Below are 27,370 nucleotides of genomic sequence, written 5' to 3' on the forward strand. Positions count from 1 at the left end.
AACTTTTTCAACATCTTTTTACTTCTTTATTTCAACCAAGTTACTGATGAACGTCGGTAGCAGCATAGCTCGGATGCTAGAGTGGGCGTGCCAGCAACTTGAGGGTTCTGGGTTCGATTCCCGCTTCCGCCACCCTAGTCACTGCCGTTGTGTCCTTGGGCAAGGCGCTCCTCCCACCAGCTCCCAGTGCCACCCACACTGCTTTAAATTGTACTTACATATTGGATTTCACGATGTCAAATCGCTTTGAGTCACTAGAGAAAAGCGCTATATAAATATAAGTCACTTCACTTCATCGGTAAGGAATATCAGTTTCCGTATCGATAAAATCCCAACGATACACATCCCTGAAAAACAATACGTGTTGGAATTTAAATGTTATATTTAGATAAATAATTTGTATTTTTGGGGTACTAAAGTGATTTCCTCAAACATTTTTTTAAAATAAGACTATTTCCATTTATTTACATTTCATATAATAATAAATATAAATGAAAAGTATTTTTGTTTATTAATAAAAAAAACAACACATTACCAACAAACTATCAAATTACATTAAAACTTAAATCAAAATAACTCATGTAAAATGCATTTCAGTTAATTTCATGACTACAGTTGGTATAATTAAATATTAATATGTTTAATGCTAGAACCCATCCATGCATCCATCTTCTTCCGCTTATTCGAGCTGGGGTCGCGGGGGCAGCAGCCTAAGCAGGGAAGGCCAGACTTTCCTGTCCCCAGCCACTTCGTCCGGAGGCATTTCTGTTAATGAGAACCATCAACTTGAATTTGAATGAATTGAACAGCATGTAAACATTCAGTTAAAGTAGCAGTAGAGCGGGAAAACAAGCTAACTTTATTAACTTAATTGTGTTTCCTTGTATCCACCAAGTCATATCCAATTGTATTTACAATCCGCACAGCCTATGAAAACATTTGCAAACATCCCAAAACCCCACAGGTTCAGTCAGCACTTTTGAATCTTCAGCAGGTTCCGTAGATTCCACGTCAAGATATGAACACTTCTGCCCTCCGACCAAATTCTTAGATCAGTCGTGCTGGAGGTCCGCAAAAATTGGAGCGATGTGCTGTCTATTATTCACAATCCTTAATTAAGACTAGAACACATACGTTTGGCTTTTTGTATGCATTCAAAATCGTAAATAGATAGCTAACAATTGAGACGACAGATGGAGCTCTATTGCACCTGATATACCCTTTAAAAAACATCCAGGAAGCGCCAACAATGCTCCATTCACGCATCGTGACCTGAAAATCAACCAAATATGAGCAATCTTTCTATTCTAAGCTCCAACACAATCTAACTATTTTAACTCATCCTATGGTCCGGAAAGTACGGTAGTCATCTTCATTGTGTTCGGGCTCAAAAATATAAGGTTCTGGATTATAATTTTCCCCAAAGTAATCAGTGTTTGCTGTCAGAGTCTGCTTGATTAGCATTGTCGTTGATGGGGAAGAAGGTGGATGTGGTTCCTAACTGACTTGCTGATGAACTCTTAAAATCTCTGTGAGAATGACACTATTTTGATCATATCATAAATCAGGTGTAGATAATAATACACTTGTAGTTCAACTCTACCGGTACTTGATTTTATTTCTCTGATTCTATTCAGCTTCATTGCTGCATGTAGCAGAGAACTAAATCATTTATTTGAATGCACTACCGGGTTAAGTAGAAGATCATGTGCAGAAAAGAAATAGACAAACATGGGAAAAGAGTGTATATAAACAACATCTCCAGACTGAGCCCATCATTGGTAGTCAAGTCACATCCGCTGGGTGTGAACAACTAAGTGTTGTGTTCCGACATATGTGTCACCAACACTATTAGGACGTCCATCAAATGTCATGTGTTCACGCTGTCCATCCATCACGTTTCTACGCCAATGATCAGCAACACAATAACCCAAGACCTTTCATTCAGAGGCCACGCCATCATTTACTTTCTATTCTTGCAGCTGGCTTCAGACAGGAGGACTTGTTTTGTCTCCAAAAGGCCACAGACATGGTCCCAGGTCACGGGGGGGGGGGGGAGGGGGGGGGGGGGGGGGTTCTCACGAATGAGGCAAAGCACTGAAATGTTCTCACGCTAAATCCACTACTTTACAAATACTTCAAATATCTCATGAAACTAGAGTTGATATTGAATAAAACATAAACCAGGATAAATAAACTAAATACGAATATTTATAAAAAACAAAATCTAACTTTAAAAATTGACATTTGAAAAAAAAAAAAAAAATCACACCAAATAAAGTTAGAAAAACTAAACAAAATAAATCGTTGTTGTGAATTACAATAAAAAGTTAAAAAAATAATGGAAAGCCAAATTAGAAATATATTCACACACACATATATATTCATATACATATATATGCATATATACATAAATATATATACATTTACATATACATGTATATACACATACAGTGTATACATACATATATATACATACATATACACACACATACATATATATACATACACATTTACATATACATGTATATACATATACAGTGTATACATACATATATATACATACATATACACACACATACATATATATACATACACATATATACATATATATATATATATATATATATATATACATATATATATATATATATATATACATATATATATATATATATATATACATACACATATATATATATATATACATATACATATACATATATATACATATACATATACATATACATATATATACATATATATATATATATATATATATATATATATATATATATATATATATATATATATATATATATATATATATATATATATATATATATATATCCTGGCCCCTGGACACATTTATTTAAGCCAATGCGGCCCACAGGTCAAAAAGTTTGGGGACCCCTGTGTTTGAAACATCTTAAAGGTATCTTAACGTTTTGTAGATTTTTAATGCAAGAAGTTTGACTTTTTCAAATGTCGTTCATTGTTTCAGGAGCAATTACAACAATCAGGTCTTTGAACATGCTCCACCTTATCTTGGACACTTCCTCTTCATCTCCTGCCACCCATGGAAGACAAACAAGAAGGAAGAACTAAAAAAGAAAAATGGAAGACAAACAAGAAGGAAGAACTAAAGAAGAAAAAGGGAAGACAAGCAAGGAGGAAGAACTAAAGAAGAAAAATGGAAGACAAGGAGGAAGAACTAAAGAAGAAAAAGGGAAGACAAGCAAGGAGGAAGAACTAAAGAAGAAAAATGGAAGACAAGGAGGAAGAACTAAAGAAGAAAAATGGAAGACAAACAAGGAGGAAGAAATGAAGAAAAAGGGAAGACAAACAAGGAGGAAGAAATGAAGAAAAAGGGAAGACAAACAAGGAGGAAGAAATGAAGAAAAAGGGAAGACAAACAAGGAGGAAGAACTAAAGAAGAAAAAGGGAAGACAAACAAGGAAGAAGAACTAAAGAAGAAAAAGGGAAGACAAACAAGGAGGAAGAACTAAAGAAGAAAAAGGGAGGACAAACAAGGAAGAAGAACTAAAGAAGAAAAAAGGAAGTCCATGAAGAAAAGCGACAGTGAAAAATCCCTGCAGACTCATAAAAGTGTTGGGGGGTTCATTTTTTACGTCTCTTCGGGAAGTGCTGGAATGTGGGGAATGTGTCTCACACACACACACACACACACACACACACACACACACACATACACACACACACACACACACACACACACACACACACACACACACACACACACACACACGTGCGGCTTCCCTCAGCCCGCCTGCCTTGATTAGCGAGAATGAATAGAGCCTCTGTACTTCTTTTTTCTTACAGTGAGTGTGTGAGTGTGTGTGTGTGTGTGTGTGTGTGTGTGTGTGTGTGTGTGTCTCTAACTCCAGCACACAGGTGTCAAAGTCAAGGCCCGGGGCCCAGATGTGGCCCCTCACATCATTTTATGTGGCCCGCTAATGATGTGTCAATAAAGTACTTCATCTTTTCTCACTAAATGTCAAGGATTTTTTTTTTCTTTTTGACAGAATAAAAAAATGTACTGCTTGAAATTGCATGCCTTTTAAACTTTAACAGTATCCATTATTGCAACAAATATTACAGTATTGTAATATTTGTTGTCTAAATAAAGATACATACTTAAATATCTGCTTGACTTATAATTTTACAGCAAACTACCCATCAAATGAATACATGAACAATACATTTTACAGCAAAGTACATTGAAAATTGCGTCAAAATTCTTTGCCACATTTCGACTGTAAAATCTTGTTTTTAACGATGTATTTCTGTAAGTGGAAAGTATGCTACATTTGTTTTTAACGGTAGAAAAACTGGTAGCTAAGTTGCCAGAATAAAAAAGGAACTTGTACAGTTTTTCCATGAACAATATAATGTTGTAAAAAAACTATTTTAGTTTAACACAAACATTCTGGCAACAAAGCTGCCGGCTTTTTACGTTAAAAAACAAACAAATTCCACAACTTTTTCGCCACTTTTTTGAAACATGTCGCAGGCATCAAACTCCAAATGAGCTAAAATTTGCCAAAAATAACAAAGTTTTCCACTTTGGACGTTAAATATCTTGTCTTTGCAGTCTATTCAATTGAATATAAGTTGGAAAGGATTTTCTGTTATTTATTTACACAAGGTGAGAACTTCTCTGCTTTTGTGCTAACAAAACACAAAGAAACAATTTTCTAAAGTTATTTCCTTATTTCTCCCGACACGCAGCCCAAGTAGGACGGAGGGTTGAAATTCCAGAGGGAGGGGCGGCGTGTCAAAGACAACACGAGATGGTTCCCAGTGAGGAGCGGTTGCCATGGAGACCATGTTTGCCTTTCCCAGTCCTGCAGGTCCAGGACTGACTGATTGACGTCAGCGTTCAGGACAGGGGAGAAAAAAAAGCGTGTTGGTGGTCCAAGTGGTAGAGAGACACTGACCCCCCCCCCCCCAAAAAAAGCAGGTGAAATGAGGAGCAGGAAGTTGCTGGATGCATGTTGAGCGTGCTCGCTCACAGGACCGCCTTCAGCGCTCAGTCACATCCCAAAGTGCAACAATGATGCCTTTCACCCCGACCTGACCTGCACGCAACACAACAGGAAGTGGCTGAGGACATGACTTCCTGCGCTGGCAGATGCAGCTGAGACGTCATTGCGTGAGACGTCAGCGATGACTTTTCACTCTCTTATTCTTGTCGAAGCAACTTTTATTTATTCAATACTTATTCACATTTGGGACTTTTTTTTTTTTTATCAACAAAAACAATAAAAAAACAAACCACAAATTAAACAGTAAATCGAGCTTTTTACAAAGCAAAATATACAACATTCATTTTGTACACAAACATAAAAAGGGGGGTTGCTACATTTAGATTCGTCCTGGTCACCATGGCGACCACTCAGGCTGTGTCCAGGTGACAAGGGGTCGTCCTGGTCACCATGGCGACCACTCAAGCTGTGTCCAGGTGAAAAAGGATTGTCTTAGTCACCATGGAGACTAACTCAGTCCGTGTCCAAGTGACAAGGGGTCGTCCTGGTCACCATGGCGACCACTCAGGCTGTGTCCAGGTGACAAGGGGTCGTCCTGGTCACCATGGCGACCACTCAAGCTGTGTCCAGGTGAAAAAGGATTGTCTTAGTCACCATGGCGACCACTCAGTCTGTATCCAGGTGACAAGGGGTCGTCCTGGTCTCCATGGCGACCACTCAGTCCGTATCCAGGTGACAAGGGGTCGTCTTGGTCACCATGGCGACCACTCAGTCCGTGTCCAGGTGACAAGGGGTCGTCTTGGTCACCATGGCGACCACTCAGTCCGTGTCCAGGTGACAAGGGGTCGTCTTGGTCACCATGGCGACCACTCAGTCCGTGTCCAGGTGACAAGGGGTCGTCTTGGTCACCATGGCGACCACTCAGTCCGTGTCCAGGTGACAAGGGGTCGTCCTGGTCACCATGGCGACCACTCAGTCCGTGTCCAGGTGACAAGGGGTCGTCCTGGTCACCATGGCGACCACTCAGTCCGTGTCCAGGTGACAAGGGTTGCTCCCCTGACTCAGCGCCTGTCTGTACAGGCGCAGGAAGTCCTTGTATGGCGGTGCGCAGCCCATCCACGCCTCCCCGAAGCGCACCGTCCCCATGAAGAGGAACTGGCCCTCCCGGGACTGGAGGCCACATCGCAGGGGCATCTTGATGTGGCCTGACCACCTGCGCACCCTGGGACCACCCGGGACAAAGACCTGGGTCTTCTGTCTGTAGAGGCGGCTGATGTCCACGCTGGCGGACGAGTGCTCTTCTTCCTGCTGCACCTGCCGGATGCTGCCCCGCGCCACTGTGGACATGCACACCACCGTTACACACCACCGTGACCTACACCATGTGACCTACACCACCGTTACACACCACCGTGACCTACACCATGTGACCTACACCACCGTTACACACCATGTGACCTACACCATGTGACCTACACCACGTTACACACCATGTGACCTACACCATGTGACCTACACCACCGTTACACACCATGTGACCTACACCACCGTTACACACCATGTGACCTACACCATGTGACCTACACCACGTTACACACCATGTGACCTACACCATGTGACCTACACCACCGTTACACACCACCGTGACCTACACCATGTGACCTACACCACTGTTACACACCATGTGACCTACACCATGTGACCTACACCACTGTTACACACCATGTGACATACACCATGTGACCTACACCACCGTTACACACCATGTGACCTACACCACTGTTACACACCACCGTGACCTACACCATGTGACCTACACCACTGTTACACACCATGTGACATACACCATGTGACCTACACCACTGTTACACACCATGTGACCTACACCACCGTGACCTACACCATGTGACCTACACCACCGTTACACACCATGTGACCTACACCATGTGACCTACACCACTGTTACACACCATGTGACATACACCATGTGACCTACACCACCGTTACACACCATGTGACCTACACCATGTGACCTACACCACCGTTACACACCATGTGACCTACACCACTATTACACACCACCGTGACCTACACCATGTGACCTACACCACCGTTACACACCATGTGACCTACACCATGTGACCTACACCACTATTACACACCACCGTGACCTACACCATGTGACCTACACCACCGTTGCACACCACCGTGACCTACACCATGTGACCTACACCATGTGACCTACACCACTATTACACACCACCGTGACCTACACCATGTGACCTACACCACCGTTGCACACCACCGTGACCTACACCATGTGACCTACACCACCGTTACACACCATGTGACCTACACCATGTGACCTACACCACCGTTACACACCATGTGACCTACACCACTATTACACACCACCGTGACCTACACCATGTGACCTACACCACCGTTACACACCACCGTGACCTACACCATGTGACCTACACCACCGTTACACACTATGTGACCTACACCATGTGACCTACACCACCGTTACACACCACCGTGACCTACATCATGTGACCTACACCATGTGACCTACACCACCGTTACACACCACCGTGACCTACACCATGTGACCTACACCACCGTTACACACCATGTGACCTACACCATGTGACCTACACCACTGTTACACACCATGTGACATACACCATGTGACCTACACCACCGTTACACACCATGTGACCTACACCATGTGACCTACACCACTGTTACACACCATGTGACATACACCATGTGACCTACACCACCGTTACACACCATGTGACCTACACCACCGTTACACACCATGTGACCTACACCACCGTTACACACCATGTGACCTACACCACCGTTACACACCATGTGACCTACACCACCGTTACACACCACCGTGACCTACACCATGTGACCTACACCACTGTTACACACCATGTGACATACACCATGTGACCTACACCACCGTTACACACCATGTGACCTACACCATGTGACCTACACCATGTGACCTACACCACTGTTACACACCATGTGACATACACCATGTGACCTACACCACTGTTACACACCATGTGACATACACCATGTGACCTACACCACCGTTACACACCATGTGACCTACACCACCGTTACACACCATGTGACCTACACCATGTGACCTACACCATGTGACCTACACCACTGTTACACACCATGTGACATACACCATGTGACCTACACCACTGTTACACACCATGTGACATACACCATGTGACCTACACCACCGTTACACACCATGTGACCTACACCACTGTTACACACCATGTGACCTACACCACCGTTACACACCACCGTGACCTACACCATGTGACCTACACCACTGTTACACACCATGTGACATACACCATGTGACCTACACCACCGTTACACACCATGTGACCTACACCACCGTTACACACCATGTGACCTACACCACCGTTACACACCATGTGACCTACACCACCGTTACACACCACCGTGACCTACACCATGTGACCTACACCACTGTTACACACCATGTGACATACACCATGTGACCTACACCACCGTTACACACCATGTGACCTACACCATGTGACCTACACCATGTGACCTACACCACTGTTACACACCATGTGACATACACCATGTGACCTACACCACTGTTACACACCATGTGACATACACCATGTGACCTACACCACCGTTACACACCATGTGACCTACACCACCGTTACACACCATGTGACCTACACCATGTGACCTACACCATGTGACCTACACCACTGTTACACACCATGTGACATACACCATGTGACCTACACCACTGTTACACACCATGTGACATACACCATGTGACCTACACCACCGTTACACACCATGTGACCTACACCACTGTTACACACCATGTGACCTACACCACCGTTGCACACCACCGTGACCTACACCATGTGACCTACACCATGTGACCTACACCACTATTACACACCACCGTGACCTACACCATGTGACCTACACCACCGTTGCACACCACCGTGACCTACACCATGTGACCTACACCACCGTTACACACCATGTGACCTACACCATGTGACCTACACCACCGTTACACACCATGTGACCTACACCACTATTACACACCACCGTGACCTACACCATGTGACCTACACCACCGTTACACACCACCGTGACCTACACCATGTGACCTACACCACCGTTACACACTATGTGACCTACACCATGTGACCTACACCACCGTTACACACCACCGTGACCTACATCATGTGACCTACACCATGTGACCTACACCACCGTTACACACCACCGTGACCTACACCATGTGACCTACACCACCGTTACACACCATGTGACCTACACCATGTGACCTACACCACTGTTACACACCATGTGACATACACCATGTGACCTACACCACCGTTACACACCATGTGACCTACACCATGTGACCTACACCACTGTTACACACCATGTGACATACACCATGTGACCTACACCACCGTTACACACCATGTGACCTACACCACCGTTACACACCATGTGACCTACACCACCGTTACACACCATGTGACCTACACCACCGTTACACACCATGTGACCTACACCACCGTTACACACCACCGTGACCTACACCATGTGACCTACACCACTGTTACACACCATGTGACATACACCATGTGACCTACACCACCGTTACACACCATGTGACCTACACCATGTGACCTACACCATGTGACCTACACCACTGTTACACACCATGTGACATACACCATGTGACCTACACCACTGTTACACACCATGTGACATACACCATGTGACCTACACCACCGTTACACACCATGTGACCTACACCACCGTTACACACCATGTGACCTACACCATGTGACCTACACCATGTGACCTACACCACTGTTACACACCATGTGACATACACCATGTGACCTACACCACTGTTACACACCATGTGACATACACCATGTGACCTACACCACCGTTACACACCATGTGACCTACACCACTGTTACACACCATGTGACCTACACCACCGTTACACACCACCGTGACCTACACCATGTGACCTACACCACTGTTACACACCATGTGACCTACACCACCGTTACACACCATGTGACCTACACCATGTGACCTACACCACCGTTACACACCATGTGACATACACCATGTGACCTACACCACTGTTACACACCATGTGACCTACACCACCGTGACCTACACCATGTGACCTACACCACCGTTACACACCATGTGACCTACACCATGTGACCTACACCACCGTTACACACCATGTGACCTACACCATGTGACCTACACCATGTGACCTACACCACTGTTACACACCATGTGACATACACCATGTGACCTACACCACCGTTACACACCATGTGACCTACACCACCGTTACACACCATGTGACCTACACCACTGTTACACACCATGTGACCTACACCACCGTTACACACCACCGTGACCTACACCATGTGACCTACACCACTGTTACACACCATGTGACCTACACCACCGTTACACACCATGTGACCTACACCATGTGACCTACACCACTGTTACACACCATGTGACCTACACCACCGTTACACACCATGTGACCTACACCACTGTTACACACCATGTGACCTACACCATGTGACCTACACCACCGTGACCTACACCATGTGACCTACACCACTGTTACACACCATGTGACCTACACCACCGTTACACACCATGTGACCTACACCATGTGACCTACACCACTGTTACACACCATGTGACCTACACCACCGTTACACACCATGTGACCTACACCACCGTTACACACCATGTGACCTACACCATGTGACCTACACCTTGGGTCCTTTTTTTTTTTTTTTTTCTTTGTCATGAAAAAGGGAGGTTTTTGTGGTTGGTGCACTAATTGTAAGTGTATATTGTGTTTTTTATGTTGATTTAATTTAAAAAAATTATAATAATTTATTTTATTTTTTTTTTCAAATAAAAAAATTCTTCTGCGGCCCGGTGGTTGGGGACCACTGCCTTAGAGTTCTAACAAAAAACAGAATGGAATTTTACAGTTTTTTACCGAATGGGACACCCAGAATGTACCAGAAAATAAAGAAAGTGGGATTGACAATATTAACTCTGAACAATAAAAGACTGAATATTAACAACATATTTGACTTGTCAGAGCAGCTCCTCCATAGTTGTGTATCTTTTACAGTCAAGCAGGACACAACACACATGGAACACACAGCAAAATATGAATGCAAAGTCTAATAATAAAAACCTACAATATGATATATTATATAAAATCTGTTTGGGGACCCATTTTGCCCTAAAGAGTTGAGCACTCACCAAAGTCTTTGGTGCAGGCTGCTAGAAGAACCTCAGCATCACTGCAAGGCTGACATGGATCTGAGGAGAGCAAACACACAGTTGGTGACCGACCAATCACAGCACAGGCAACTTCTTGAGCTGGACAAATATATTGTTATGTATCTCAAAAAAACAATACATCATAAAAATATTGTGTTTGTATTTTTATTTTCACACTCGGCTGCCAACCCGTCCAGCGAGAGCTGAAGATTGTCCAACAGATTCTAAAAATAACATTACTAAAGAAAAAATGTTGACACTAATAGAAAACTTACATGCTAATAGGGGTAAATGGTAAATGGTTGTACTTGTTTAGTGCTTTTCTGGCCCTTTTTAAAGGAGCCCAAAGCACTTTGACACTGTTTCCACATTCACTCATTCACACACACATTCACACTCGGGATGTCCCGATCCAGGTTTTTGCACTTCCAATCTGATACAGATACTGGCTGATACTGGCCTATCCGAGCATGTATCAAAGTTTAAAGTTATTTAGCCTACTTAGTTGTCAGATTCATGTTGAAAAGGGTTTTAGTACTCTTAACAACTAGCCAGCTGAATTAGGTGAGTTTGAATAATACACAATGGTTGGTATTTAAGGATAAACACAAAATATCAAAAATGATACATGACAAACAGAAAAGGCATCATTAAACAGTAAGAAAGTGAACAGTATAAAGTGCAAATAATGCTGTAAACATTATTTAAAAAAAGCAAAACACAAAAACAACCTGAGTGGGATAAAATGTCTATAACTCAGCATCAATACTTGCTCTTCAACAAGTGTACACTTAGAAAATAAAAAAAAAACAAAAAACTATCTACACACTACTTTTAATTGTTTGCCCCAGTCAGGGGGGGGGTAAACAATTGAAGTCCAAGCATGATGGGGAGATTCATTCAAACAAAGACGAGCACTTGAAGATGCTCAAGTGTCAGCCTGCTCCTGTCTTCATCTATGATGAGTGAGGCTGTGCTGAAAAGCCTCTCACTCGCAAGAGTCATTCAAATGTCTTACAACTTTACCACCACGCTTGACTTTATTGTGGCATGTTTTGCACTCCACCTCTTCATCTTTTTCGTTTTATAGAGTAAAATAATCCCACACAGCTGACATTTTTTTTACTGTAACTTTTAATTCACACAGCCGTCTTAACAGTTAGGACACAGACCTGTGGATGTCTTATAGGTGTGCTGGAAAATGCAGAACGTAAATCAGGGAGCAGCAGAAAAATGGAATGCATTATTTAAATGGTTGCGTTGGAAAACACGGACCAGATTAAAAAAAAAAAAAAGGATCTGGATCGGCATTTTCCCATGCCTTGCCGATACGCATTTTTTGACAAATATCAGCGGCCAATCCAATCCAAATATCAGATCGAGACAACCCTAGTTCACACACTGATGGCGGTGGGGGATATGGCCTTAAATCTTCATTGCGTTAAAAAAATTGTCCTAATATGGCAGCAGATGTACACTATATTGCCAAAAGTATGGTGGCCATCCATCCAAATGATGAGAACCAGGTGTCCTAATCACTTGGCCCGGTGTATCAAATCAAGCACTTAGGCATGGAGACTGTTTCTACAAACATTTGTGAAAGAATGGGCCGCTTTCAGTGATTTCCAGCGTGGAATTGTCACAGGACACCACCTGTGGAAAAAATCCAATTGTGTCATTTCCTCGCTCCTAAATATTCCAAGGTCAACTGTCGGCTTTATTATAAGAAAATGGAAGATTTTGGGAACAACAGCAACTCAGCCAGCAAGTGGTAGGCCACGTAAACTAAGAGTACAGCACAGTCACTTGCTACACAGCTCTAAACTTCATGTGACCTTCCAATTAGCCCACGTACAGTACACAGAGAGCTTCATGGAATGGGTTTCCATGGCCGAGCAGCTGCATCTAAGCCATACATCAGCAAGTGTGAAGAGAGGGAACTTTCTCACACTTGTCCTTGTCTCCTCAGATGTCATCCTTCTGGAGCTCATTTTTGGTGAGTTTGTAAAGGAGATGACATGAGAACAGTGACAAGGACAAGTGTGAGAAAGTTCCCTCTCTTCACACACCTGGCTCTGGGTCTCGGAGGCAATCAAAATACAAACAATTGTACATCAAAGTAAAAAAGTACATCAAAGAGACTTGTTTATTTTGGCTATTTACCCACATTAAAGCGTCTGGGTCAAAATGACCCGCAACATCATATTTGTATACAAACTCTGCAAGACATTCCACTACACAACAAAGTGTCCAGATTTTACACACCAATGCAAAGTGTGGGATGCAGTGGTGTAAAGGACATCACCACTGGACTCTAGAGCAGTGGAGACACCTTCTCTGGACTGATGAATCACACTTTTCCATCTGGCAATCTGATGGACCAGTCTGGGTTTGGAGGTTGCCAGGAGAACGCTACATTTCGGACTGCATTGTGCAGAGTGTGAAATTTGGTGGAGGAGGAATTATGGTGTGTGGTTGTTTTCAGGCCCCTTAGTTCCAGTGAAAGGAACTTTGAATGCTCCAGGATACCAAAACATTTTGGACAATTCCATGCTCCCAATGTTGTGGGAACAATTTGGAGTGGGACACTTTCTATTCCAACATGACTGTCCACCAGTGCACAAAGCAAGGTCCATAAAGACATGGATGACAGAGTCTGGTGTGGATGAACTTGACTGGCCTGCACAGAGTCTTGACCTGAACCTGATAAAACCCCTTCAGGATGAATTAGAAGGGAGACTGAGAACCAGGCCTTCTGTGTGACCTCACCAATGCACTTTTGGAAGAATGGTGGAAAATTGCTATAAACACACTCTGCAACCTTGTGGACAGCCTTCCCAGAAGAGTTGAAGCTGTAATAGCTGCAAAAGGTCATATTGAGCCCTATGGCTTAGGAACTTCAACTTCCTGTGTGAGTCTAGGCAGGTGACCAAATACTTTTGTCAATATAGTGTATATTACCTCATTTCTACTTGTATTATTTTCTCAAAACTATTGTTATAATCTACTTGCTAATGTACTGTCTGCCCTCATGTGGTTCTATCTGCACTTCTGTTGAAATGTACTTAGCAAGCATGCGGCTCTTTGGCGCCGCCCTAGTGGCTCCCTGGAGCATTTAAAAAAACAAAAACATCCAAAATGGAAAAAGACGGGGGCGAAAATATTTTTTTTGTTTTAGTATGTTTTGAGTTTGAGGACAAACATGACACAAAGCTTCCCAATTGTTAGAACCAGCACTGTTGAATATGTTTGTGTGTGTGCTTCACTGATGACACTATCTGGTGAACATCCTTTTGTCCTACTCCATCGGCGGTTCTTGAACTCAACACAGAGTGACGCCACAGTTTGTTTACGTGTCAAATCTTCCACTCCTCCTTTGTCTCATTTTGTCCACCAAACCTACTGGTCACACTTAACATTACACCATGTACCAAATTAAATTGCTTCGAGGTCGATAAGCACAACCAGAATTATTCCGTACATTAGGCGCAGCGGGTTATGAGGCGCAGTGTCGATTTTGGAGAAAATTAAAAGGCTTTTAACCCTTATATTATGTTGAGGGTCAATTTGACCCATTTCAGTTTTTGTGTTGATCAAAGTACTGGTTATCCTTTCTTTTTCTTGCTGAAATTTGGTGACTTGTCCTCATCTAGGGTCATGAACTGGTGTGTAAAATCTGGACACTTTGTTGTGTAGTGGAATGTCTTGCAGAGTTTGTATACAAATATGATGTTGCGGGTCATTTTGACCCAGACACTTTAATGTGGGTAAATAGCCAAAATAAACAAGTCTCTTTGATGTACTTTTTTACTCTGATGTACAATTGTTTGTATTTTGAATGCCTCTGAGACCCAGAGCCAGGTGTGTGAAGAGAGGGAACTTTCTCACACTTGTCCTTGTCACTGTTCTCATGTCATCTCCTTTACAAACTCACCAAAAATGAGCTCCAGAAGGATGACATCTGAGGAGACAAGGACAAGTGTGAGAAAGTTCCCTCTCTTCACACACCTGGCTCTGGGTCTCAGAGACAATCAAAATACAAACAATTGTACATCAAAGCAAAAAGTACATCAAGGAGACATGTTTATTTTTGGATCTGAACAGCTATTTACCTACATTATAGCGCCTGGGTCAAAATTACTCGCAACATCATCTTTTTATACAAACTCTGCACAAACATTCCACTACACAACAAAGTGTCCGGATTTGCACACCAGTTCATGACCCTAGATGAGGAAAAGTCACCAGATTTCAGCAAGAAAAAGAAAAGATAACCAGTACTTTGATCAACACAAAAACTGAAATGGGTCAAATTGACCCTTAACATAATACAATTGGAATAAAAAATGTATTGTATGTCACTTTCCTAAATGTTTATATAACCTAAAATAAAATTGTTATTGGTTTAACCTGTTTTCTTGACTGTTCTGAGTGCATTTACACAGTACGGGTCAAAAGGACCCGCAACATAATCAATGTCATTTTTCCCAACATAATACAGGGGTTAAGTGCGTCTTATAGTCTGAAAAATGGGGTAATTCATATGGTATACTCTCTGTATCGTGCAACCCTACATGCAGACTATTTTGTCTTTATAATAAATCTACTGGTATATATGAAACTGGTTTTGAATGAAAAATATCAAAATGCCCTCCAAAAAGTGTAGACACCCCTCAAGTTGGACATTTCAGGTCTCTGACTTAAACAAGTTGAAAAACTTATTGGGGTGTTACCATTTAGTGGTCAATTGTAGGGAATATGTACTGTACTGTGCAATCTACTAATAAAAGTATCAATCAATCCGACTGAACGTTCATTAACTTCTGCACAAAAGTGAGAAGGAACACGCACTAAAAGACTAGACAAAGGGGTGTCCAAAGTGCGGACCGGGGGCCATTTGCCGCCCGCAGCTAATTGTTTACCGGCCCCCCACATGTTCTGGAAATGCTATTGCAAAAACTTAAAAAAAAACATTAAAAAGAAGTGGAATGAGGTGCAATCTAAGTAGAAAAAGTTGGCTGTTTTTTTTCTTTGGTCTATCTTAATTTTTCTTTTTTTTCTGCCAATGCGGCAAAAAATAAAAATAAAATCTATCTAACACTAAAAATGAATTATTGACCTATTCAAGGCTCAGATTATTTCAAATATTTCACTTTAAAATGTTTAATGTGGAAAATCTTGCATATAGTGTGTGGTTGCCATACAAAACATTGTTTTCTTTGATAAAAGAGCATAAAAAACGAACAAAATAAAAGTTCAAGTGTAATATCGACAGATATATCTGAAGTTGATCTTGTAACTTAAGTTAAAAAAAAAACTAATAAAAATGTATCACTTTATGAGTGGGGCACCTTTTGGATCCCAAATATATTTAATGAGATTTTATTTATCTTTTCACTGAGATTACTCAAAATCCATCCATCCATTTGCTACTGCTTATTCCCTCTTGGGGTCGCGGGGGGCGCTGGCGCCTATCTCAGCTACAATCGGGCGGAAGGCGGGGTACACCCTGGACAAGTCACCACCTCATCACAGGGCCAACACAGATAGACAGACAACATTCACACACTAGGGACCATTTAGTGTTGCCAATCAACCTATCCCCAGGTGCATGTCTTTGGAAGTGGGAGGGGCCTATCCCCAGGTGCATGTCTTTGGAGGTGGGAGGGGCCTATCCCCAGGTGCATGTCTTTGGAGGTGGGAGGGGCCTATCCCCAGGTGCATGTCTTTGGAGGTGGGAGGGGCCTATCCCCAGGTGCATGTCTTTGGAGGTGGGAGGGGCCTATCCCCAGGTGCATGTCTTTGGAGGTGGGAGGGGCCTATCCCCAGGTGCATGTCTTTGGAAGTGGGAGGAAGCCGGAGTACCTGGAGGGAACCCACGCATTCACGGGGAGAACATGCAAACGCCACACAGGAAGATCCCGAGCCTGGATTTGAACCCACGACTGCAGGAACTTTGTATTGTGAGGCAGACGCACTAACCCCCCTGCCACCGTGAAGCCCTAGATTACTCAAAATGATTAATGAATTGAAATCAATGGTGTCCTGCATAATTGATCTTTTTAAGGCTGTAATTGTCATGATCCGTGGTCTGGATCATGTTTAGTTTAGTTATTTTCTGTTAGTTTGGACTCCCTTTGTTGTTTGTGCACCTTGTGAGTTAGTTTGGTCACCATGGTAACATATTAATATCACCTGCTATGGGTTCCACACCTGTTTTTGTTAATTACTTTCTTATTTAAGCCTGCCTTGTCCGTCAGTCGGTCTTGGTCCCATGTTTGCGGTAAGCAACTGTTACGTTGGTTTGTTCTAGATTTCTTGTTCCCTGATCCTATGCTAATGTTAGCATTAGCTTCTGTGCGTTTCGGCACACATTTCTTTTGTTCTTTTTTTCTGTTTTTGCACCAGTTTTTGGTTATTAAATCACCTTACCTTTACGTTGTCGTCCGGAGTGTCTATGTTTGCACTGGCGGAACCATCCCGCATTAAAATGCGACCCGCATGTGACAATATTTACTTCACATCAAACATTGCTTTCTGAATGTTTTGGGCAGTGGGGGAAATACTGCATATTTCAGTTTTATTATAAAAAAACAAAGTTGTCTTTGACAAAAAAGGCATACTATCAACCCAAAGTTTATATATTGTAGAGATTTACTGTAAGCGTTAAATAATTAAAAAACAAATAACAATTTGACTTGTTTTGAACATTTTAGTGACTAGGCCCCCGGGAGCCCTAAAGGTAGAAAAAAAAAACTCATATATTTTGTTATCGTTTGAAAATGAAAAATATCAAAATGTCCCCTGCATGCCTTAATATTTCTGTGTGCGGCCAACAGTGGAAAAAGTTTGGACACCCCTGGACTAGACACACTAAATGTTTGCGTACTGTTTAATGATGGTTGGTAGTAGGGCTGGGCGATACATGGAATATACTGGATGTATCGCAAGTTTGTCTCTGTGCGATATAGAAAATGACTATATGATGATATTGGTGTATACCTTCTCACGCAGTTGATTTTAACTGCGGGCATTACACTACAGCCTCTTCTCACTCTTTCTTGTCTCTCCTTCTCACAGAGACATAAAACAAGCGCACCTACCACTGCGAGTGGTAATACAAGAGAGAGAGAAGGTGCATATCTGGTAACAAATGGAGGAAGAATTAATTCCCAAGAAAAACAGCAGGGGGTCCATCGTCTGGCGGTGGTTTGGCTTCAAGCGGGAAGATGTTGAACAGACAACCGTAATATGTCAAGTATGTGGCAAAAGCGTTGCTACAAAAAGTAGCATTACTGCTCACTTGTAGCATTATTTGAAAAAGTCACCCGCTAGAGAATGAAGAGTGCTTGAAACTCTGCATGTCAACATCTCCGTTGGGTGTCACACCCACAAAATGCCCAAGCCACCATTTCCATGGGAACACCGTATGAAAAAACTAGTCAACAACAGAAGGAGATAATGTCCATAGGAACCTACCACATAGCGATTTGATTTCTTATTATGCAGCTCATTTTTATTTGACACTTATTGAAATATCTTGTGTGACATCATGCACAAAAGTGCACTTTATCGGTTTGAAACTATTGTAGTGGCGTTCTGTAGAAAAAGTGCACTTTAATGGAGTGTTGTTTTGATATGTCATCTTAGTGACATCATGCACAAAAGTGCACTCATAGCTTGTTTTAAAATGTCTCTGACAATCTTGCACTTTCTATGTTGGAAATGACATGAATGTTTGTGCCACTGTGCCAATAACTGTTTCATAAATACACTTTTAGTTGTGATGTCCCTCTCTGCATGAAAGTTTAAAAGTAGCATATATGAATGCAGTGTGAAGAAGAATGTTTGAATGTAGACACATAGAATCATCATACTGCTGTCATTATATGTGTTCATTCAAGGCCAAATATCCACATATATGTGCTGTATGGTCACATGGCCTAAAAATATCCAGATCTTAGTAAAAGGCCTTTAAATGGGGGTCAGAGGTCAAGCTGCCACAAGTTCAAGAACAATAAAAAGTAGCCTGAAGCCAATCGTTTGGAAAAACTTTTCACGTGTGCTCGGCTTCGGATTTCGACCACAGAGCTGAGTCGGCATCTCGCTCCGGTCACCCCTCTGAAGAAGACCACTTCACAGGGAAGGGAGGCGCTCCCCGGCAAACATCTGGAACGCGCTTTTTCAACTGGGCTAATAACGCCGGGCCAAGTGAAAAACACTCCACGTCGCTTGGAGATGAGAGACGGGGAAGTCAGACTTGAAGAGCGACAGCACGGAACATCTGCTGGGAAGATGACTGGCGGACCACCGAGAGGCGGAGCTTCTCCTTCATCCATCACATGCCAGACAGCGCCCTCTTTGGGCCGTGCCTGGTAATGACACATGACGTGGAGGCAGGGGAAGACAGATGTGGGATCATGCAGTTTGAGTGAAGGAAGAGGGGGGTTGGGGGGGGGGGGGGCTGACTTGAAGGTTAGACAGGTACGCAGCGGGAAAACAGATGCTTTCTTTACACGGAGGCCCACTTTTAGCACACACACACACACACACACACGCACACACACACACACCATCGCCTTTCCTCTAATACAGGGGTAGGGAACCTGTGGCTCTTTTGATGACTGCATCTGGCTCTCGGATAAATCTGAGCTGACATTGCTTAACACGATAAGTAATGAATAATTCCACTTGTAATCACAGTGTTAAAAATAATGTTAAAAACATAAAACATTCTCATGCATTTTTAATCCATCCATACGTTTCTACCGCACCTGTTCAAGAAGTTGCGTTAACGGTAAGAAGTTATTTATTTATTATTGGTTAGTGTGGGACTTGCCCTCCTGGGGGTTCTTTAGACCTCCAAGCACCGACATGAGAGCCTGTTTCAGGTTTACAATATTGTTTTATTTTTCAATAAGTCTCTCTTGCTTTCCAGCAATAGTTTTTCCAGCCCCAACCCAGTCTCTCCTCCTGGCTGCTGCTTATAACAGAGCGACAGGTGATTAGATAACAAGGCCCAGGTGGGCCATCTACGCACCTGTCGCTGCAGGCCCACAGGCCACGCCCCCTCCACAGTTAGCTTCAGAATAACAATGTTATTACAAAGAATAAGAGACCTATTATACTCTGGAAATGCACGTCTTTAGTTGTGTTCAGTGTTAAAACAAATATTATATGGCTCTTACGGAAATATATTTTAAAATATTTGGCTTTTTGGCTCTCTCAGCCAAAAAGCTTCCCGACCCCTGATCTAATAAGAGGCCCAGTGAATTAGTTTCCATCAGCAGCAGGTGTCTCCTTTCAACAAATGGGGTCACAACATAAAGTACAACTTTAGCATTATGCTGTAAAAATGCATTCATTCTAATATTTTGGGTTGGTTTGTGTAAGCCAGGGGTGTCCAAACTTTTTCCACTGAGGGCCGCACAGTGGAAAATCAAAGCAAGCAGGGGCCATTTTGATATGTTTTTATTTCAAAAACTAATACAATATATGTGTAAAAATATACATTTAGGCCTCCACTCAGGTTTGATCCCAGGGACCCCAAAAGGATTTTGCTCCAAAAAATATTTAAAATGTGTCATGCGGACTGGACACTGGCCGAGAGTGGAGTCGGCTGTCTTGGTTGCTTTGTTGGGTCTGCTCCTGTCTCTGGCCATGCTCCCTCCACCCCAGCGGACGATGGCGTGGAACACCGCAGAGGCCACCACAGTGGATATGTTTCTTTTACTTTTTAGTCAGAGCTGTATGAAGAAGTGTCTGCTTGTATCTGCTGCTTTAATGTCTTTAATGTCCTCTGTGTTCTTTGATGTTTGATGTTTCCCTCTTACACACATGGAAGAGGGATGTGTACTATGGCTATGAGTTGTTGTTTTGTTCCCTTGGCCTCAGTCTGCACCCCCTCTCCAGGGCCCAGGCTAAGACCGATTTTTGTATTTTATTTTAAACTTCTATTACCCCTCCCCCCCTGTTTACCTGTATCTCACCTTTTTTGTAAGGGGCGCTGGAAGCCGGCAGACCCGTCAGCGATCCTGTTCTGTCTCCCTGTAAAGTTTGTCTGATCTTGAATGGGATTGTGCTGAACATTTTAATTTTCCTGAAGGAACTGTCCTGACGGAATAAATAAAGTACTATCTAATCTAATCTAATCTAATTATTTTGTATTATTATTATTCAAGGTTTAAAACTCTAGAGCAGGGGTCAGCAACCTTTTTGAAAGCAAGAGCTACTTTTTGGGTACTGATTAAATGCCAAGGGCTACCAGTTTGATACACACTTAAATAAATTGTCAGAAATAGCCAATTTGCTCAATTTACCTTTAATAAATAAATCTATATGTATAAAAAAAAATGGGTATTTCTGTCTGTTATTCCATCGTACATTTTTTTTTCCTTTTACGGAAGGTTTTTTGTAGAGAATAAATGATGAAAAAAAAACACTTAATTGAACGGTTTAGAAGAGGAGAAAACACGAAAAAAATGAAAATTAAATTTTGACACATAGTTCATCTTTAATTTCGACTCTTTAAAATTCAAAATTCAAACAAAAAAAAGAGTGAAAAACTAGCTAATTCGAATCTTTTTGAAAAATTCAAAAATAATTTATGGAACATCATTAGTAATTTTTCCTGATTAAGATTAATTTTAGAATTTTGATGACATGTTTTAAATAGGTTAAAATCCAATCTGCACTTTGTTAGAATATATAACAAATTGGACCAAGCTATATTTCTAACAAAGACAAATCTTTATTTCTTCTAGATTTTCCAGAACAACATTTTTAAAAGAAATTCAAAAGACTTTGAAATAAGATTTAAATTTGATTCTACAGATTTTCTAGATTCGCCAGAATATTTTTTTTTTATTTTAATCATATGTTTGAAGAAATATTTCACAAATATTCTTTGTCGAAAAAACAGAAGCTAAAATGAAGAATTAAATTAAAATGTATTTATAATTCTTTACAATAAAAAAAATAACCACTCTACCAACTCCGTTGGTAGAGAGGGTTGCAGGTTCGATCCCCGCTTCCGCCATCCTAGTCACTGCCGTTGTGTCCTTGGGCAAGACACTTTACCCACCTGCTCCCAGTGCCACCCACACTGCTTTAAATGCAACTTAAATATTGGCTTTCCCTATGTAAAAGTGCTTTGAGTCACTAGAGAAAAGCGCTATATAAATATAATTCACTTCACTTCTTGAACATTGATTTAAATTGTCAGGAAAGAAGAGGAAGGAATTTAAAAGGTAAAAAGGTATATGTGTTTAAAAATCCCAAAATCATTTTTAAGGTTGTATTTTTCCTCTAAAATTGTCTTTCTGAAAGTTATAAGAAGCAAAGTAAAAAAAAAAAAAAGAATTAATTTAAACAAGTGAAGACCAAGTCTTTAAAATATTTTCTTGGATTTTCAAATTCTATTTGAGTTTTGTTTCTCTTAGAATTAAAAATGTGGAGCAAAGCGAGACCAGCTTGCTAGTAAATAAATACAATTTAAAAAATAGAGGCAGCTCACTGGTAAGTGCTGCTATTTGAGCTATTTTTAGAACAGGCCAGCGGGCGACTCATCTGGTCCTTACGGGCAACCTGGTGCCCGCGTTGGTGACCCCTGCTCTAGAACAACATTAGGTCTATCTGTCAATGTAACGTTTTTAAAGATTTAAGTTGTATGCCCTTTTTGTCAAAGAAAACCCTGTTTTTTTATGGAAAAAAACCCTCAAAATATGCAATAGTTTCCCCAATAGAATTTTAAAGTGGAATATTTGAGATTATAGAATATATGGAGCCTTAAAAATGTCAACACATAACACCATTGATTTCAATTTGTTATTTTTTTTAGCAATGACCCAAAAAAAAAAAAAAAAAATAAATAAAATAAAAATCGCACTAAAATTATTGGGGATAAAAATAATTGGGGATAAAAATAATGAAAAACACCATCATCTTGAGATCAACTTCAGATCCATCTATCAATAATAACTTTTATTGTTGTTTGTGTTTTTTGTTTGTTCTTATTAGGCCCTTCTTTAGAAAAAACAACAACTTTGTTTTTTATATGGCAAACACTGTGATGTTTGATCCTGTTCTGTCTCCCTGTAATGTTGGATCCTGTTCTGTCTCCCTGTAATGTTGGATCCTGTTCTGTCTCCCTGTAATGTTGGATCCTGTTCAGTCTCCATGTAATGTTTGATCATGTTCTGTCTCCCTGTAATGTTTGATCCTGTTCTGTCTCCCTGTAATGTTTGATCCTGTTCTGTCTCCCTGTAATGTTTGATCCTGTTCTGTCTCTCTGTAATGTTTGATCCTGTTCTGTCTCCCTGTAATGTTGGATCCTGTTCTGTCTCCCTGTAATGTTTGATCCTGTTCTGTCTCCCTGTAATGTTGGATCCTGTTCAGTCTCCCTGTAATGTTGGATCCTGTTCTGTCTCCATGTAATGTTTGATCATGTTCTGTCTCCCTGTAATGTTTGATCATGTTCTGTCTCCCTGTAATGTTTGATCCTGTTCTGTCTCCATGTAATGTTTGATCATGTTCTGTCTCCCTGTAATGTTTGATCATGTTCTGTCTCCCTGTAATGTTTGATCCTGTTCTGTCTCCCTGTAATGTTTGATCCTGTTCTGTCTCCCTGTAATGTTTGATCCTGTTCTGTCTCTCTGTAATGTTTGATCCTGTTCTGTCTCCCTGTAATGTTGGATCCTGTTCTGTCTCCCTGTAATGTTTGATCCTGTTCTGTCTCCCTGTAATGTTGGATCCTGTTCAGTCTCCCTGTAATGTTTGATCCTGTTCTGTCTCCATGTAATGTTTGATCATGTTCTGTCTCCCTGTAATGTTTGATCATGTTCTGTCTCCCTGTAATGTTTGATCCTGTTCTGTCTCCATGTAATGTTTGATCATGTTCTGTCTCCCTGTAATGTTTGATCATGTTCTGTCTCCCTGTAATGTTTGATCCTGTTCTGTCTCCCTGTAATGTTTGATCCTGTTCTGTCTCCCTGTAATGTTTGATCCTGTTCTGTCTCTCTGTAATGTTTGATCCTGTTCTGTCTCCCTGTAATGTTGGATCCTGTTCTGTCTCCCTGTAATGTTTGATCCTGTTCTGTCTCCCTGTAATGTTGGATCCTGTTCAGTCTCCCTGTAATGTTGGATCCTGTTCTGTCTCCATGTAATGTTTGATCATGTTCTGTCTCCCTGTAATGTTTGATCATGTTCTGTCTCCCTGTAATGTTTGATCCTGTTCTGTCTCCCTGTAATGTTTGATCCTGTTCTGTCTCCCTGTAATGTTTGATCCTGTTCTGTCTCTCTGTAATGTTTGATCCTGTTCTGTCTCCCTGTAATGTTGGGTCCTGTTCTGTCTCCCTGTAATTTTTGATCTTGTTCTGTCTCCCTATTATGTTTGATCCTGTTCTGTCTTTCTGTAATGTTTGATCCTGTTCTGTCTCCCTGTAATGTTTGATCCTGTTCGGTCTCCCTGTAATGTTTGATCCTGTTCGGTCTCCCTGTAATGTTTGATCCTGTTCTTATGCAAATTTGGTAAATAAATAACCAAAAAAATGTATATTTTATTGTTTTCTTACTGTACCTAAAATGAACCGAACCGTGACATCTGAACCGAGGTACGTACCGAACCGAAATTTTTGTGTACCGTTACCCCCCTACTTTCATCCCATTGATTTTTTTTTAACATTGATGTTTCAGGTAATCTTATGTTCAGTGAAGGTGTAGGATAGGCAAATATAAGCTTTGGCTTCAGCCTGTTCCTTTTCCTGGTCATTATTTTAATTTTCTTTTTGTGTGTAAATGCGTGTGATTGTTAAATATGTCTCATCTGTGCTGTTAAATGGCTCACACACAATGGTTGATGGTTAATTATATGACCCAAATAAACTCATTTCATTCATTCATTAATGGGTTAGCTCAGGGGCGCCCAAGTCCTTTTATCTCAGGGCCCGCATGGAGGAAGATGTGTGCACACGAGGGCCGGACTATTCAGATCATGGCATTAAAACTACAAAATAAAGACACATTCAGATTATTGTTTTTTTTTGTCTTACTTTGGCCAAGAATAGAACAAACACATTCTGAAAATATTACAATAAAAATATAGAAAAAAAAAAGAAATGTTTAGATCCGTGAAGCAAAGAAGAAAGTGAATGAATGTTTATAAGTGAATACATTAACATATGTATAAAAATGTGTTTTCTTTATATTTCTTATGAATGAAGTTACGTTTATGACAACATTTTTCCAAAGCACAATATAGAATTTGAGATATAAGAGGACAATGCATTCATTTAACATTTGTTACCAAAAAGTGGGACCCTATTTTTATGACCTGATGGGGCCCCTGGGGACCCCATTTGGAAATTTTCTAGCACCAAAACAGATGGAGTATTGGTGTGTGCAAAACAGCAGCAGGCGGCTGTTCTAATACTACCGTATTTCCTTGAATTGCCGCCGGGGCGCTAATTATTTTAAAACCTCTTCTCACTCCGGCACTTACCAAAGGCATGCGGTAAATTTAGGCCTGCGCCTATAAATTTGAGTGTGATGTAAGGATACCATCATGAAAAGCACATTTAATAAAAAAAACGTTATTATGGTCTTACCTTTACTTATAAATGAAGTCCATGCGCAGCTCCTTCTGATCAAAAGCATCGATAACTTGTTTATAGAAGTCTTCCTTATCTTTCCTCAGTTTTAAAAGTCTCTCTGTCTCAATGGAGATCTTCCTTTATTACCTCCTGCTTCCATTGAAAGTCCAGTTTAGAAAACTGTTTTATTTTAGATATGTAATCCTCCATGTTAAAAGTGCAAGCGAGAGGAAAAAATAAACGATCGCTGCTTGTTGTCACTTCTTCTGCAGCCGAGTAGTCGCAAGAAGGATCACTAGCGCCCTCTACCACCAGGAGCCGGGAGTCATTTAATGACTCATATTTGACACACGCAGCTACGGTATATTAATAAAACATAGCTGCTTACTGTTCTTTTTAGCATATTCAATAGCTTGGACCTTAAATACTACTGAATAGCTCTTAATCTTCTTCCCTTTATGCGATTTCAAATGATTGAAATCAGCCTCCTCCATTTTGAAAATGATGACAGGTGAAGTGTCACTCGTGACGTGACGAGTTTGACCCGGCGGAAATTCCAGGCATATGCTAATTATTTGGCGAAAAGAGTTTGACCCGGTGGAAATTCTAGACATGCGCTAATAAAAATAATATTTTGCGAAACAAGTTTGACCCGGCGTTAATCCTGAGCCGGCGGTAATGCTAAGCATGCGCTAATTATTTTGCGAAAGGAGTTTGACCCGGCAGTAATTCTAGGCAGGCCCATACTATATACCCGGCGGCAGTTCAAGGAAATACGGTAATTAAAGATCATCCTGGCCGACAGGCCTTGACTTTGACACATGGGGGCTTAGCTCCTCCCCAAGAAGACATTTCCTCTTACCTGCCAGCGAGGGCTCTTCCACTCCGTGCACGTTGCTCGTTAGCTCGTACTGGAACGCCGTAACCCGCCGGCTGATATCCGTGCGTGGGATGGCCTCGATAAACAGCGCCCCCTCTTGTATGCCAAAGCAGTGCACCTTACTGCTAGCCTGGTCCTGCTCGCGCAGCAGCAGTCGTAGCCGCCCATTCAGGTCCAAATAAATGTTAGTGGCGCTGGAGTGGGCGCCGGGCTTGATGCAGACGGTGAGGCGGGCGCTAGCAGGGGAGAGCGTGTTGGGCCGCAGGTTGACGATGATGGCGCCGGTAGGGTAGAGCCACTCTAGAGAACCTTGCGAGCAGCGCAGGTACACCTGCTCCACGTCCCGGGTGTGGCCCTCGTGAGTCAGCCCGCTGGAGGTAAAGATGGACACCAACGTGAGTAGGCTAGTTAGTAGTTGGCGCACTTAGTGCACCTCTGCTCGCTAAACTTAGTGCACCTCTGCTCGCTAA

General features: G+C 41.8%; 1 protein-coding gene and 1 long non-coding RNA gene across 5 annotated transcripts in view; one reads left to right on the forward strand and one right to left on the reverse strand.

Annotated features, from left to right (window-relative positions):
* Nucleotides 1–26,963, reverse strand: LOC133541287 (uncharacterized). The gene is made up of 3 exons (XR_009803828.1): nt 26,883–26,963; nt 11,412–11,471; nt 1–765 (listed from the first exon to the last, which is right to left on the reverse strand). It is a non-coding gene; the product is annotated as an uncharacterized LOC133541287 (long non-coding RNA).
* LOC133541283 (MICAL-like protein 1) overlaps nt 1–27,370 on the forward strand; it is a 249,806-nt gene that overhangs the window by 86,880 nt on the left and 135,556 nt on the right. The gene's annotated exons all lie outside the window — the stretch shown is intronic.

The sequence above is a fragment of the Nerophis ophidion genome, linkage group LG23, assembly GCF_033978795.1.
Source record: "Nerophis ophidion isolate RoL-2023_Sa linkage group LG23, RoL_Noph_v1.0, whole genome shotgun sequence".
In the NCBI taxonomy this organism is placed as follows: Eukaryota; Metazoa; Chordata; class Actinopteri; order Syngnathiformes; family Syngnathidae; genus Nerophis; species Nerophis ophidion.